We start from the raw sequence: 13,772 nt of genomic DNA, 5'->3' as shown, positions 1-13,772 counted from the left end.
GGGAGCTCTCTGAAGATAAAGAAGAAGATGAAATAATTCAAAACTGCACTACTTTTACCAGAGTTCCTATGCCCTTTCACGGATGATGATGTAATTAAAGAGTACTTGGCAATTGCAAATAAACGTTTATGTCCACATCAGGTAGAACAATTTCGGGTGTTGCCGTTATCAAACATGACAATGATGCATCGCACAATGGTTATGGCACACGAGTTCAGTGTCAGATTGAAAAATCTTTGTTTGTTGCATATTCCTTAGCACTCTATGGAAGTGTAGATACCGCAGGCACACAGCTAACATGACGTTCTTAACAGCGCTGAAGAAAGTGTAGAAAATACTGGTTTGTCATGGAATTTATTAGTTTAAGTGTCTACAGACGGGGTGCTAAAAATGAGGATTCGCAGAACAACTAAATGGGAAAATGAGAAAGCTTCCAGTACCGGCTGATTTGCAGCTTGAAGTAATAGATCTCTAACGTGACAGGGAATATAGAAGTCTAGATTTATTCAAACACTTGCCTCAGGATCGACGTACTAGTTTACACAACTCCCCATATGGCCCTTTACCCTATTCCCTGTGATGATGGAGGGGGTACAGCACTCGTTGCTCACAATCCTCCGCGCACCGTCTGCTTACGAAGCATGTTTGCTGTGAAGCCCTGACCTAAAGTCATGAACCATCCTCTGTTGACAAGAAGAAAAAATTCCAAATTCTTGTCCTGCCTGCGCAGCGTGTTGATGCAGGTTCCTCAAGTGTAGCACTGATTTTCAATAAAATGTAAGCAATAGCTGCATGCACTTTTCTTTTTCTTCTAAAAACCAAAAGCGGTTTCGGGCCCCAAGCGGTTTTTGTAGTTTTGTGTCTCGTTCAGCATCTCTCTTCAAAGTTATAATTTTTCATCCACATCATTATGATAAAACGTATTACAATTCACATATTTAAATGTGACACTGTTCAATTCTGACCTACTATATTCAGTCCACCTCTTAAGGTCTGTCTATTTTTAACTCTTTGTCTCTGTTTTCGTATATTACGACAAGTTTCTTTTGTTATTTGTGTTAGGGATTGAAAAGCGATGAAATCAATATCGCACATGAAATCTTCTTTATTTGGATTGATTACTAGCTTCGGCTAACAACCTAGCCATCGTCAAATCATAAAACATTCTTGATTAGTGTTGGTGCCATTACAGCTTTATTCGCCGTTAAAATCTTTATTGAAATGACAACACCCACATATGACGTAATTAAAAACAACTTTTCATCATTCATGACTAGCATAATTGAAGATGATCATAAAACAAAGGCGTATTGTAGTTACATGTCAGTAGCTGACACAATCAGTATTTACATTATTTAAGTTGTAACGGCATAACGCCTCTGTTTTATGACCATCGTTCAATTACACTGGCCATGAATGACTGTAATTTTAACAAAGATTTTAACGACATGTAAAGCCGTAATGGAACCAACACTAATCAAAAATGTTTTATGATCAGAAGATGACTAGATTGTTAACCAAAGTTAGTAATCAGTCCAGATAAAGAAGATTTCATGTGCGATCTTGACTTCATGGTTTTCCAATCCCTAAGATAAATAAAAATTTACAACAGATCGCTTATCTCCTGGTTGACTTCGAGAGTTGGTCTTCTACTTTTAATTCTTACCTCTACAAACATGGAGTTACGTCATTAATTTTTTCTTTGTTTGCAGGTGCATGTCTGCTATCCTGAATGCACTGAAATTTCCGCTCCACAGTATAGCAGCACACCTCGAAGGGGACAAAACAAAATACTGCAGCCCTTCAGTGGAATGGACTATCATCCGATAAACTGTCTTCTGCATTGAACCTTCGTCCTCCAGAATGCGAGCCCAGCATGTTAACCACAACGCCACTTCTCTTGGCGTTCTCTTATTCGGTAGTCTTTGTTTGATGCCGACAGCTTAATGCCGTACCGGGTAATCCGTCACGGGAACATTCTACTGATACCTCCTGACGAGGTCATTTGCGGCTGTCAAGATGAAGCGTCGCAAAAAGCTGTACAAAGGGGTATTCCTGCTCCACGACAGACGCAGACCATCCTACGTAGGGCACAGTCGCATACGCTGCTTCTCTGCGCTGTCGAAATTGGTCTCAGGCCGCAAAATCTCCTGATATGGCAAACAGAGACTTCTTCCTAATTCCTCGGATGAAAAATCCATTAGTGGTGATTGATTGTATGAAGAAGAAAGAATCTTTATGTATTTTGTTAAGATTTTAAAATTTTTTCACCAAAGTTTTTTAATCGCTAAATGACTGGCTAGATTCGGTTGTTAGCCATCTTAAGATCTGTGAGCAAGCAAAATACAGAAAATCGTCTTAGAAAAAACTTTATACAACCTAATATTTAAGGAATTATTTAGTTTTTGTGTATACCTACGGGTGTACTGCCTGGCTCAGTTTTGTTGATGCCGGTAGCAACAAACTTCTTCTTCATGTTATTTGCTGCACAAATGCACGTCACTCGCATGACGATTATCGCTGGTACATACAGTTTGTGTTCAACCGGCATTTAATATGGGCGTGGTAGGGAACAATAAAAGCATAATTCTTTGTCGGTTTAATACTGTAAAGTTTACTGTAAGCATTTTTTATGTATTCTGTTACAAAATGACAAAGACAATTATCAAGGGGACGTAGAAGGTATCTTGAGAAGAACAAATTGAGAATAGTATCCCGTGTCCGGAAATATCATTAACGACACTATAGAGCATCGAAGTTAGAGCCACGGGCGCATGCCACTAGGTGACGGATCGTAGGCGGAGCGTCTCGCGATGTTGTTTGTCAATCAGTGACTGCGATTGATTTATACGATCGCCAATGAAGAAAATGGAGCTAGCTACTGCGTAGACATGCCTTGTCTCCTATGAATGAAACGCCCTGTTGCCTCGATGGATGACGGTTTCAGACACGGGTTTCCATCTGAAGTTTATTTTTCTCCTGTACACCGAAAATCACAGGATATTTTAGAGGCTTCCAGGAGAGAAATAAGCTGCATATAGAGCCCCGTGTCCGAAACTATCATTCATCGAGGGAACGAAGCATCACATTCACATGAGACAAGGCATGTCTAGGCAGTAGCTAACTCCATTTTGTCCACTGGCGATCATCGCAATCAGTCGCATTTACTGAACAACTGTAAACATTTCGAGGCGTTCCGTCTTCGTTTCGACAATATACAAAGTCATGTTTGCTGGCGAAGGGATAGTCTAGCGGCAGGCGCCGGCACCCGTAACTTCGACGTTCTGTAGCGTTGTTGGATGACATTTCTGGGCATGGGTTTCCACCCTCAATTTTTTCTTCAAGATATCCTCTACAACCCCTTGACTTTTGTTGTTATCATTTTCTAGTACCCTGTACATGTTGTTTCCTTAACCTACGATGCTAATTTTTACTAGAGTACTGGAGTTCAACTTCGTTTTCTGTGATTTCTTCAAACATTTTTATCTTGAATATTACGTTGTAAAGCGGCTTTTATACATCGATTTTCTGTATTTTTCTTGTTTACAGATCTAACTAATCGCATCTTAATTATCTTATGAAAAACGAGATCTAGGCATTAAAAGATTTTTGTAAAAAGAAATTTTAATTTTAACAAGAAACCATTGCGTGGCAGGATTTTCCAGAAGGACGACAGCCTGACTTTCGAGGTGGAACCGTTCCTGAACATCCACAACGCATAAACACAACCAAGTGACCATTTCTACCGCCTAGTCATCCACAGCTGGGAAAAGTATGACCCTTTAAATGACGAATATGTAGTGAAGTACTATCACCAAGTTCCATGGTCGCGACTTCATGTGTCCGACATAATTATTATAAATTTATGACTACCACTAGTATTTCGAATTTCCATGTAATGTGGGTATGAAGAAGTACGATTCATTGAACGTATTAAGAGAGGGGCACCCCTGCTCCTTAAAGAGGTGTTTCGCCAGACCACATTTATGCGCCCTGCGGCGCCAAGTGCCGTTTGTGAGGACAGCAGAGCACGTGCTGCTGCGGTCACCTGCCAGACCCCACCCTGCGCCTGGCCTGGCTTTTGCTGCCAGCCAGAGGCCACTCGCGACTAATCCCGGCGCTCGCGTGGCGTCTTAATGCCTTGACCCTTCCTTGCCATCACCTGCCACGCGCAGCGCTCGGCCAGTGTTTGTGTAACTGGCGCTCGCCTCCCAGAAGGCTGCAGCTGCCACTCCACTGTATGAGCCGCAGACGCCTACTTTGAAATATAGGCTAAGACGCAGATTTACATCCATACTGCTGTTCACCAACTGAGTTTACGGCAAGAAGAATATAATATGAAGATGTCGACTGATAATGCAAAACTATTGGAATTTACAGGAATCGAACCTCTAAGATCAAGACCACATTACGACACGTTGATGGAACAAGAGAGAGGATCTCAACTTCAGACTAGGAATGGCAAGAAAAGTATTTCTGAAAAACAGAAATATGTTAACACAGATATAAATTTCAATGTTACAAAGTCTTTTCTCAGAGTGATTGCCTGGAGTGCCGTCTTCTTCTGAAATAAAACGTGGGCAATAAACACGTAAACAAGAAGGGAATAGAAGCTTTTGAAATGTAGTGCTGGACAGCTATACTGGAGATTGGATGGACATATCGAATAAATAATGAGGAGCTAGTGAATCTGATTGCGAAAAGAAGAAAATTATAGCACAATCGCACCAAAAAAATAGATCAGTTGATAGAGATACCTCGGGGAACCAAAGAATATTAGATTTTGTAATTCCAGGCTGCAGTTGTTATACAGAGGTAAAGAGACCTTCACACAATAAACCAGCGCGGAGATCTGCATCAAACCAGTCTCCGCACTAATAACTGTAATAACAACAGCATGAAACAACTAAAAAGTCCAAAATATCTTTGAAATCACGTACGTTACCTAAAAGATGCAGATAAATAGCTTGTAAAATTCAAATATGTGTGTGCCAGTGTACACAGAATTCTAAAAAATAAGGCGAAGAAATAAACTACAGTTATATTTATAAAACTATGGTCGTTTCTGTACCTCTCTAAGTCTATAAGACTTGAACACTCAGTAAACAACAGAAAAATAAAGTGTCTGAAACGAAATTCCTAAAGGCTGTGAAAGAGGGAACAAAATTTTATAAAACTAAAAATAAAGATATTACAAAATTAATAGTTGAGCTAATGATTGATATAATAGAATAATATGAAATTATTTTGGAAGAATAGTGACTATTAACAGTATGAGCCATAAAATAAGTACCAGATGGAAAAGGAAGTCGGAAACCAAGTAGAGATGACATGAATAAGGCTAAGGAAGTCAAAATAGGCGTTTCACCAAAACTCTGAAAGTGACGATGATGATGACAACGATGACTATGAAAAGAGTATTTTCGGAAAGTACTGATTTAGTTTCTTGTGAGGCAGACGGATTTTTCATGGAAACTCGCGGCTTGAGCTGCCATAAACCTGCCATGCCTGTACGTCGCAACAACGTTAGTTTTCACTTGCTTTAGAGATCCTGGGATGGTCCAGGGTTTCTGAAAACGCGGTTACGTTCTTACCACATGAAGAGTTTGTTCTCTCCTTCCTCAGGTAGTGGAATGATTTTAATAATTTCTTGAAGTAATTTTGCTGTACATAAAAACTGCCTGCAATAGACGGCCGTTGTGGCCGAGTGGTTCTAGGCGCTTCAGTCTGGAACCGCGCGACCGCTACGGTCGCAGGTTCGAATCCTGCCACGGGCATGGATGTGTGTGATGTCCTTAGGTTAGTTAGGTTTAAGTAGTTCCAAGTTCTAGGGGACTCATGGCCTCAGATGTTAAGTCCCATAGTGCTCAGAGCCATTTGAAACATTTTGCCTGAAAGCAGTTCCATATCTTCTCGAGCATTGGTGAAAAAGTCGATTCAGGTTCTGATGTGAGAGAAATCAGTAGACACCGACTTCGGCAACGGAGAGAGGCACAGGGTTGATTGAATCCATCGCTAACGTTCAGATCGTTACACGTTTTCAGAGGTAAAATTTTAGGGACCCTGTGGGCCACCCTAAAATATCTACCTGTTGAAAATGCCAGAAATGGCAACTTATAGCATGAAGTATGGAATAGCTATCATATTGCAATACAGGCAATCAATGCTGCATTTTTCTTATGGAGGATATCCACCAAAATTAGGTTCTCTACTAGACAGATCTAGCCGCTATAGTTCTAATTACCTATCACCTAACGAAATCCTTACCAAAAATGACTTAACCACTTCTGCGATATTAACGACTACTTACTTCTAAATTATCTCCATAATACCAGCCGTACTGGTTAGTGTTTACATTGCTAAACGTAAAGAAGTTATCCTATCCATTTCTTGGAAACTTTTTAATTACAGTAGTGTTCCCTATGAATTACTTATACAGTATGTGAAGTGTAACAGCCGGCCGAGTGCGGTTAAAGGCGCTGCAGTCTGGAACCGCAAGACCGCTACGGTCGCAGGTTCGAATCCTGCCTCGGGCATGGATGTTTGTGTTGTCCTTAGGTTAGTTAGGTTTAACTAGTTCTAAGTTCTAGGGGACTAATGACCTCAGCAGTTGAGTCCCATAGTGCTCAGAGCCATTTAAACCATTTGAAGTGTAACAATCTTGTTGAGCGCTCCAAATTTTTCCAACTATTCAGGTAAAACTGTTAATAGTCAGTAGAGTCTTATTATATCGTTTTCAATCGAATTACATTCGTGTTTTCATACGTGGAGCAAAACAAATCAGTGGCTATTGTAGCCAACCCCCTGATAACATAAAAGCTATAATTTATCTGTCTATGGGTGCTTGAACTTCATGATTTCCTCTTGAAAAGTAACGGTACGCTGATAGACTTCAATTGATGACATGCCATATTATAGTGAAATATATTATTCACTTTTTACTGCGATGTTTTTAACGAGCTACTTCAATCTTCATTTGAGACCTTGTTTCACAAAAGAAGTTGTTAGACTATTAAAGTTCAATATTCCCATCTATGAACATAGTTTCATAATTAAATGTAAAAGTTTTCGTTCGTTATAGCTGGTACATGACGTACACTTTTTGCATTATATTAAAGAAATATAAAAATTAGGTAGACTATAACACATAAGAGAACGGAGGAAAATGTATAACATTTCGTTTACTATTTCGTTTCTGGTTTAAGCGGGGAGGGGGGGGGGGGGGGAGCGACCAAGCAGATAAGCGTGAGAGCGAGAACTGGATCATACTCGAAAGGAGTTGTCTTGTGAATATAGTTTTACGTAGCTAACCAAATGCAGTGAAGTCAATCTTGGTCTGATTTTTATTATTACATCAAGCAGCCGATACTGAAACATTTATTGTGAAAAGGGATGGAATATTAGGATTTAACGTCACGTCGGCGAAGAGTTAAATGGGGACGGGATACGAGTTAGAGTTAGAATCGAAAAATAGCTGCACTATAGCGAATCACGAGATCTAGCGTCGCCACTTCGCTCGGTCTTTGCACATTTATTTAGTATTGTACACATTGCACTATTTGCAGACACAGAAAGAATGCCGTATTTTTATCATACAGGAAGCTTACGGTGGATATCATGACAGACTCGGCAAGCTAGTTGCGATTAAAGCAAAACTTCCACGGCATGATCTACCTATTATGATTGCAGAAAGCTTTTTCAGCACACACAGACACACAGACACATACACACACACACACACACACACACACACACACACACCACAGAAATGCTACAACTGCTAAAAATTAGACACATACCTGGAAGATATCCTTCAACGTTTATTAAATTACTTCCTTTCCGCCACTACTATTATACGTTCGAGAAGGGAACTCAGTAAGCAGTTAATAAAAGCCTTAAATTCCTTCCCAGAGAAAGAATCCAAAGTGGTTGCATTTGAAATTTGATCGTATAGGAGTCTCTGTTCGGTTAGAGACCACCACGCAACTCCTTCGAGTGATATACATACCGCAGTCGAGCGCAGCCCCTAAGTTGTATACATAACTGCGCAGCATTTCTGTGTGTGTCCCGTGCTCTACAAGCAGGTACCAGATGCGATTATTCTTTCCAATGGGACTCCCAATAGGGCATCCTGCCTTCTCCTTAATCGCTAATCTCAAGGTTGAAGGTAACGTCACTTTGACGTCACTAGTATTATGTGTTATGAATCAGGCAAAAGGGATTTCAGGTGCAACAGCCAACGTGTACGAGGCATTTCTTAACAAGAAATAGATTCGCTTATCAACATAGTTTCCAGCAGGAGAGGCATCAGATCATCAATGGCACTCTTAATTACTACAGGGAACTTGAAAAGTGATTCCATGGTGCTGAGTGAATGTGTCGCTATTTACCAATTCTAGCAGACAAAAAAGAAAGAAGATTAGAGTTTAGAGTCCCTTCGACGACTGGGTTCTTATATCGAGCAGATTCGTTCATTTAACTTGCCAGTGGTCTATAATCCTATCGGCGAATGGTACTATTTATCTAAAGGCAGAATAACGATGTGATCACGTCGAGTTTTTATTGCTGCCTTCTGCTGACCAGTCGTCAGTTCCGGAATGCATAAATCGGAAGGAATGCGAGACATCGTTCCCTGCCAGAAGTATTTGTTCTGTTTCCAATTCACAGCGAGTGAATTTCCTCACTTAAGAAAAAAGTGCTACGTGAAACAATCGAGAGTAAGACTAATGCTCATAAATGAACATTAACCGGTATCACTTCCTACGTGGTGCTCGTATTAATGGAAACTGTAGTTTGATAACATGCTTCCCATGTTTCTGATAGTTCCACTATGAAACGTACAAGATTCATTCGAAACGAAAACTCTGAAACATATTTCAACACTGAACGATGCATTATATAAATATTGTAAAACAGGTGAATTAACAATATTTAATTACTTCATTTTAGCTGATTTCCGAGAATACCGTCAGAAATTTAGCGTTACGTCCGACAGTTTGTTTGAAAGCAGTGTTATGAACGTAAATATCTGTGGTCGAGTTCAGCAAGTGTTGAAGTGTGTCTGATGTAATCCTAAACAAATAAAAAATTTTTGAAATGTTGTACAAAGACTACTTCTTTATCGGTCTGTATTTGGCTTTTTAGCTATAGTCTACATCCAGAAGCTACTAACGCGGCTGTGAATAAGCGGAGCGGAAAGGGTTAGAGTGCTGTCACGGACGTGGTTATCTAGCTCAGTTAGAGGTAAAATATGCAGCAGTTGATGCCCTTTGTAAATGACCGTCCCAGCCAGTAAAACAATGTATAACAGTTTGGCCTAACAGGTATCGGAATCTCACTCCCAACGGATAAGACTCGAGAGTTCTAACCACTGTATCAGCACCCTCGTAAAGCAAAGACTTTTATAAAAGCTCATAACCAACAAGCAACAATACTAGCTTAAGTTAGTTGATAAATGAATCGCTGTTGAAGATGAAAACATGAACATTGTAGTCCCAAACTAGAACGACCTGCTTTAACGTTCTGTATCCTATTTCGATAATTTTTATCTAGTACTCGCTACTTGATGTGAACTCCAGCTACATTTGTAAATGAGAAAAGAATATGAGAAATGAAATCTTTCATTTGTTATCCCTAATCAATAACGTCCATGTAATGTAATACTGGTCCGCAAATCGCACCACTCTTTGTGTTAGATCTCTATATACTGCTAGGAGAGAATGTGAGGTACTGGAATGGTGATCACGTAACTTCGCACCTTCGTAGTTCGTAGGTCGCTACATCGTCCAGTATAGCCATGCAGGAGCCCATCATGAGATAGAAAAATGTAAAAGGTATCGATAGCAAAAAGACGACATCTCGGTGCAGATGACTGACATCGAAAAGTACTCGCACTAGTAGGGATAGGCGTAGCCTTACAAAGCCTAAAAATATCATCCATTTAGTCCTAGTTTTGCAATTGCTCTGACAACAAGAACGTTATCCGTAAAATAATTTCACCCAAGTAAGGCTACTTAATTTGAACTGACTCTAATCCCAAACCCATGATTACAAGAAACAATTGTGATAATTTAGCGTCACATCTCTGCGGTTCGTGAGCAGTCCTTTGTGAAATAGGGTCACACTGTATCATCAGTTTAGCTCCAGCTTTGCAATTGCTCTGACAACAAGAACGTTATCCGTAAAATAATTTCACCCAAGTATCGCTACTTAATTTGAACAGTTTCGATTCCCAAACAACAAATGAAGAACTTCAAGCTGTGAAGCTTTGACGACAGCACTCGTCTTATGTGACACGAACCGTGATGTTCGATATGATATTTGCTAGTTAAAAGTAGAAAAACGTTCATGGCTTCAAACAGCGTAGCTAGGGTGTAGAAAAGACCCAATTGCACATCTCTGCGCGCCAGATCAACTCTGTGAGCAGCATAGGCAATAATCAGGCTCACTGCCTAAAATAAAAATCAGGTAACAACTAATTAACATTTTAGTTAAAATTACGATGCATGTCAAATGAAAATATGCAAGAGCGCAGGCTTTCGCCTTCGGAGCAATTTTTCTGTGTGACCACGTCATATGTAACAAAACCACCACCCCTGCAGCAGTGAATGCAAGCAGCCGTCATGTATCTGGTGAACGGTGGCTACGATATCAACCGAAACGTCTCTAGTTTTAAGGTATACTGCGATTACGTTGAGAAACGGATCTGAAATAATTTTCGCTCGCTGTTGGCCCTCATAAAGTTGTCACTGCAATTTTAATCCTGCAGTTACTCTGATTCTGATGGTAAACCAGCTACAGGCGAGTTTCGTGTTTTATTGAATTGTGCATTGACTTCCAAATGCGGAGCCCTGCAAATCAAGCAACCGGAAAAAAAGATCAAGATTGTTATTATCTGAGTATCTTTAAACACGTAATTCATCTTGTGTGGCGTTTGAGGACCGGTTAAAGGCCCAAGCGACACAAGTCGCCGCTTGGGGCTCTCAACCGAGAGGGACGTCAGAGGTGTCGTAAGAAAGTACCACAATTAGTAGCGGACTCTTAGGGGGCCTAGCTGAGAGGAGTGCGAGGGGCATCCACGTGCAAGCTATGTGTACAGTGCGTATCACAGTTGGTAACGAAAACCGAGACGGGTGAAAGTGTGCAAGGGAAAATGAGAAGAATGGGGGCGGTGTCAAATGATAAGCTCCTTGTGAGGGAAAATGTTGTCGAACGGTCGTGAACGTGTTGCATATAAATGACGTGTGTATAAACTTCTGTTTGTTGATCGCAACTCATTCGACTTCCAGGTAAATACGTCACTAAACCCATGATAATAAGAAACATTAGTGATCATTTAGTGTCACATCTCTGCGGCCCGTGGGCAGTCCTTTGCGAAATAGGGTCATACTATATCTGGACCGAGAGAAAAGAACGAGAACGAACTGGTAAGAGATGGAAACAGGGGTTGGGATTGGGTTGTTTGGGGGAGGAGACCAAAATGCAAGGTCATTGGTCTCATCGGATTGGGGAAGGACGAGGAAGGAAATCGGCCGTGCCCTTTCAAAGGAACCATCCCGGCATTTGCCTGGAGCGATTTAGGGAAATCACGGAAAACCTAAATCAGGATGGAAACAGGTTTGCGATCCATTACACCATTAAATCTTATCATCTTTGCTTCAGATCATTAAATAACAAGTATCTGCTTGTTGTAAAAATTTTATTGACGCGTTACGGATATGGCCCATCATCAGAGTATCAGAAGCAAATTTGATACAAAGTACAGTTTCGTTCAATGCTTTGCATCTCTTTCGTTTCTAGTATTCTGATGATGAATCATGACACAAAGATGCCAAACAAGTTTTTACAACAAGTGGATTCTTGTTAGTGACCTAAGACAATTTTAAGTATGTGCTCGGATACCGGAAACTACAACTGGCCTTAACACACACATCTATACGGTTGGAGGGGATCGCTTTAACAGAAAGACAAATATACGAATGGTGTTCCAGAACGCAGGCGACTACAGTCTCAATCTCACAATGGTTTTTGTATGTAGAATCCTGATCGTACATCGCTTCAAGTAGATATTGAATTTCTCGCATCGATTTCCAGATGTCGGTGGAACCATTTTTATCGAATTAAGGGGGGTAGGACATCAAACTGGCCGACTTGGAGCAGGAGAGGCACCACACGACATTTTAATTTCCACTGTCTATACTTTTACAAATTAATTCATAAAACTTTGTCGACATGACCAGGAAGGATTCAAACTCATAGCAATGTAAGTTCAAAAGTATAACAAAATAAATTTTTTTACGTGTGAAATTTCATCATTTTTTCACTTACTATTGACTGCATTTGTTGCTATAGGTACACTTTTCTTCACAAGTACGAGAGATTTTTCGATGAATTTTTGCACAGCATACAAACCATACTTACAGGTGTATGAAACTCTAGAATTTATTTAATTAATGAAAAAATGAATGAGCTATTACATTTTAAGCTTCATGTATAGAAAAAACTCAAATGTTATGGTTCCTTATCTCAATTTTTAGCACAGTTTTTAATAGATTTTGAAAATTCTAGAGTTTCATAGACCTGTAAGTATGGTTTGTATGCTGTGCAAAATTCATTGAAGAATCTCCCTTACTTATGAAGAAAAGGATACCTATAGCAACAAATGCAGTCAATAGCAAGTGAAAAAATGATGACATTTCTCATGTAAAAAAAAATATTTTATTATATTTTTGAACTTCCGCTGCTATGAGCGTGAATCCTGAACCCTTCCTGGTCATTCTGACGATGTTTTATGAATTTATTTGTAAAAGTATAGATAGTGGAAATTAAAATGTCCTATGGTGCCCCTCCTGCTCCAAGTCGGCCTGTTTGATGTCCTACCCCCCTTAAAAAAGAAAAATGAAGAAGAGGTGATGAAGATATTTATGAACCTCGACGGACGTCACTTGTCTTGTGTAAATTTAGTCGTTTTAACGACATTTGTGTAAACTTTTGTTCCTGATTAAAACCCGAAAACATCAATGTAAGTATTTCACTAAACTCGTAGTTACGATGACACACGTATGCGGTTCGTGTACTGCGTAGACACTCGCTAGCCGACGGCGGGGCATACCTGTGTCAACGTGTGAAGCCGATGGCCGGTGTCGCCTCAGTCATCCCACAGTGGCCGGCGCGCGGACGTGTAGTGCAAAGAACCATTGTCGACTGTCCACACCGGCCGATGGAGACCAGTGCGCCGCTTGACCGCCAGCGGAGAAAAGCAGTGGGTGGAGGAGGACCCCAGTGTCGGGTACGGCACCCGCCGGTGACCTCCGCCCCACTCCACCCTACCCCAGACCCCAGCCGGGACACCCCTCCGGCGGGCGGCTGGTGATCCGGTTAGCGTTGGCGTGTGGAGAAGGAGCCGGCGTCACATCCTGCGGCCGCCAGTCTGGGCCTGGTTCGGGGGGAGGGGGGGGGGGGGGGGGAAGGTTAGGTGGGGGTGAAATCGGAGCGAGCATTAGGCTCGTCCACCGCCCGCGCATTTTAATTCCCTCGCTGTGGGAGGCGGATCACCGACACGTGGGCGGCGGTACGGTTACGCGCAAAGTGGCAGCCACTCCACTCGAAAGGCAGCGGCGCTGCGCAGCACAGTCGGATGTCTGGCGGTGAACGCGCAGCCAGCCTCCTCGGCGCACGCTTCGGGGATTCCCCAGACTACGAGGTGGAGAAAGTAAAAGCACCGAATAGTGAACTCGTTCTTACTGCTATAGCGTGCGTGCGAGGTGAATTTG

General features: G+C 41.3%; 1 protein-coding gene across 1 annotated transcript in view; it reads right to left on the bottom strand.

Annotated features, from left to right (window-relative positions):
* Positions 1-13,209, bottom strand: part of LOC126474580 (protein glass-like) — a gene marked incomplete at its 3' end in the record, with an annotated part of 151,919 nt that extends 138,710 nt beyond the window's left edge. The window contains exon 1 of the mRNA XM_050102055.1: positions 13,112-13,209. The remainder of the gene's footprint in view (positions 1-13,111) is intronic.
* Between the last annotated feature and the right edge of the window lie 563 nt (positions 13,210-13,772).

This window comes from Schistocerca serialis, chromosome 4, assembly GCF_023864345.2.
Source record: "Schistocerca serialis cubense isolate TAMUIC-IGC-003099 chromosome 4, iqSchSeri2.2, whole genome shotgun sequence".
Classification (NCBI taxonomy): domain Eukaryota; kingdom Metazoa; phylum Arthropoda; class Insecta; order Orthoptera; family Acrididae; genus Schistocerca; species Schistocerca serialis.
Note: the sequence above shows the minus strand (reverse complement) of the source record. Positions and strands in the feature narration are given on the sequence as shown.